Source organism: Mandrillus leucophaeus, unplaced genomic scaffold, assembly GCF_000951045.1.
Source record: "Mandrillus leucophaeus isolate KB7577 unplaced genomic scaffold, Mleu.le_1.0 Scaffold418, whole genome shotgun sequence".
NCBI lineage: Eukaryota > Metazoa > Chordata > Mammalia > Primates > Cercopithecidae > Mandrillus > Mandrillus leucophaeus.
Window position 1 is genome coordinate 561,725 of NW_012104454.1, and position 3,602 is coordinate 565,326.

Consider the following 3,602-nt stretch of genomic DNA (forward strand, 5'->3'; position numbering starts at 1 on the left):
GGCGGGGGCGGGGCGGTCGGACCAGGCGACCCAGTCAAATTCTGAGCCGGAGGAGTCAGGGTATTCACGCACCGATAATCTGTAGCGGACCGGGATAGCTAGCTACTCCTTCCTCCAGGAAGCCCCGTTTTCACTAAAACTTCAGATGGCTGGGAGGAAAGATAGAGCTATTGCAAATTAGAGCAGGGTTTGTTTTTTTTTTTAATCTTTGAGATAGGGCCTTGCGCTGTCGCCCAGGCTGGAGTGCAGTGGCGTGATCACTGCAGTCTCGAACTCCTGGGCTCAAGCGATCTTCCCGCCACAGCTTCCCAAGTAGCCGGGACTACAGGCTCGGGCTACCGCGCCCGTCTACAGATCAGGGTTTAAGTCGCGGCCCACCACTATGTGAGCAAGACGTAAGCCCCCTGTCCCACTTCGGCTCCTTATCAGTCAAATGGCAACAATAGTACCTTTCTCATAGGGTCGTTTTGATATGAGTAAATACACCTAAGGCGCCTAGGACAAGACCTGCCACATAGAAATATTTGTTAGCTATTATGAGAATATCTTCTTCACTGGGAGATTGCCAGGACTAAATGTGTTAACATGAAAAGAAACATTTTTCCTGTCTCGACTTTTATTTTATTTATTTTTATTTTTATTTTTTGAGACGGAGTCTCGCCCTGTCGCCCAGTCTGGAGTGCAATGGTGCGATCTCGGCTCATTGCAACCTCCGCCTCCCGGGTTCAAATTATTCCCCTGCCTCAGCCTCCCAAGTAGCTGGGATTACAGGCGCCCACGACCACGCCCTGCCAAGTTTTTGTATCTTTACTGGTAGAGACAGAGTTTCACCATGTTGGCCAGGCTGGTCTCGAACTCCTGACCTTGTGATCCACCCGCCTTGGCCTCCCAAAGTACCAGGATTACAGGCGTGAGCCACCGCGCCCGGCCCTGACTTTTATACAGTGTATATGATTCAAGAGTTTTGCCCATGATCCCACCACCCCTGCACATCAGGGTTGAAACTCTCCTGGGAGTTCGGGGCCCTGACCACAGCCTCTCCTCCTCTAGCCCTCTCTGTCCCCACTTCTCTGGTCTTTGGCTTCATCAGGACTCTCATTTATTCCCAGTCCATTCCTCCTGGGTTCAGCACTTTACCTTTCCTACAGGTAATTAATGATCTCTCTTTTCACTCATGACTCATCAAATATTTGAGTGCCTTTTCTGTGTCAGGTGCTGGGGATACCATGAGGCAGACAAGGCCTCTTGTCTTTTTGGAGCTTGCATTCAATGGGTGGAGACACCAACAACATCATCACATAGCCTGGTAAGATGATAAGGCCAGGCATAGTGACTCATGCCTGTAATCCCAGTGCTTTGGGAGGCTGAGGCAAGAGGATCATTTGACCCTGAAAGTTTGAGGCTTCAGTGAGTTATAATAGCCCCATTGCACTCCAGCCTAGGTGACATTGCAAGACCATGCCTCTAAAAAAGAAAAAAAAAAAAGATGTGAACAGGTAATGATACCACTAGATAGTTTGGTTGGGACGCCCATTCTGAGAAGTGACATTTCAGCTGAATCTTGAAGGATGAGAAAGAACCAGATTATTATTATTATTGTTATTATTGTTATTTTGAGGCAGCGTCTAGCTCTGTTGCCCAGGCTGGAGTACAGTGGCTCCATCTCAGCTCACTGCAGCCTCCACCTCCCGGTTCAAGTGATTCTCCTCCCTCAGCCTCCCAGCGCCTGCTACCACGGCCAGCTAATTTTTGTATTTTTAGCAGACACAGGGTTTCACCATTTTGGCCAGGCTGGTCTCAAACTCCTGAGCTCAAGCGATCCACTCACGTCTGCCTCCCAAAGTGCTGGGATTACAGGCATGAGCCACCACACCTAGCCAGAACCACCTTTTTGAAGAATTACAGAAAGAGTGTATAGGCAAAGGGGACAGCCTGTGCAAAGTCCCTGAGGTGATCAGATATTCCAGGAACTGGCAGAGACCTCCTTGGCTACAGCATAGTGATCAGAGTAAAATGAAATGAGGCTGGAGAGGCAGGTGACAGCTTTATCATGCAGGGCCTAGTTTGCCATAATAATGAATTTGATAAAATAATTTGTAATCACTTTTATGAACCAATCATGGCATGTCATCATCATATGTTCTGGCACAGTCCCTCCCTTGTTGTATTTATTTTTCCCTACTCATTCTTGCCCTTGTCTCCCCTCTCACAGCCCCCACTTTCTCTTAGTTATATGTCCCCCATTTATTTATTTATTTATTTATATTTCTTTTAGAGATGAGGTCTTGCTATGTTGCTCAAGCTGGTCTCAAACTCTGAGGCTCAAGTGATCCTCCCACCTCAGCCTCCCAGAGTGCTGGGATTACAGGCATGAGCCACAGTGCCCGGCCCATTTATTTATTTATTTATTTACTTATTTATTTTTGAGACAGGGTCTTGCTCTGTTGTTCAGGCTGGAGTGTGGTGGCATGATCTCGGCTCACTGCAACCTCCGCCTCTCGGGTTCAAGCAGTTCTCCTGCCTCAGCCTCCCAAGTGGCTGGGATTACAGGCATGCACCACCACGCCCAGCTAATTTTCATATTTTTAGTAGAGATGGGGTTTTGCCATGTTGGCTAGGCTGGTCTTGAACTCCTGACCTCAGGTGATCTGCCTGCCTCGGCCACTTATTTATAACACAAATATTTATTGACCATTGACAGTGTCCCAGGGTTTGTTCTGGTTGTTGGAGATAAGTTAGTGATCAAGATGGACAAGGTTCCAATCTTCATGGAGTAGACATTCTAGTACCATTAAAAAAAAATAAAATTGAGCCTGGCACAGTGGCTCACACCTGTAATCCCAGCACTTTGAGAGGCGGAGGTGGGTGAATCACTTGAGGTCAGAAGCGAGACCAGCCTGGCCAACATAGTGAAACCCCATCTCTACTACAAATACAAAAATTAGTCGGGCCTAGTGGCGCATGCCTGTAATCCCTGCTACTTGGAAGGCTGAAGCAGGAGAATTGCTTGAACCTGGTAAGCGGAGGTTGCAGTGAGCCGAGATCGTGCCATTGCACTTTAGCCTGGGCAGCAGAGTGAGACTCTGTCTCAAAAAAATAAATAAAATAAAATCAGTTAAAGGAACAGAGAGCAATGGGGAAGAGGAGTCGGGGTGAGGAGGAGGGTAAAGAAGTGGCATTTGATGTATGCTTGTAAAATATGTTATATTTTTGTCTATGTTTTAAATTTATATGAATGATATTGTGCTACATATGCCATTTTTTACTCAACAACATTGTTTTCAAGATCTAACCTTGTCAGGCCAGGTGTGGTGGCTCATGCTTGTAATCCCAGCACTTTGGGAGGCCGAGGTGGGCGAATCACTTGAGGTCAGGAATTCGAGACCAGCCTAGCCAACATGGTGAAACCCCGTCTCTGCTAAAAATACAAAAATTAGCTGGGTGTCATGATGCCCACCAGTAATCTCAGCTATTTGGGAGGCTGAGGCAGAAGAATCACTTAACCTAGGAGGCGGGGAGGTTGCAGTGAGCTGAGATTGCACCATTGCACTCCAGCCTGGGCGACAGAGCGAGTCTCCACCTCAAAAAAAAAAAAAAAAAAA

General features: G+C 47.3%; 1 protein-coding gene across 1 annotated transcript in view; it reads left to right on the top strand.

Moving 5' to 3' along the window:
- PMF1 (polyamine-modulated factor 1) overlaps positions 1 to 3,602 on the top strand; it is a 28,524-nt gene that overhangs the window by 428 nt on the left and 24,494 nt on the right. The window lies entirely within an intron of this gene.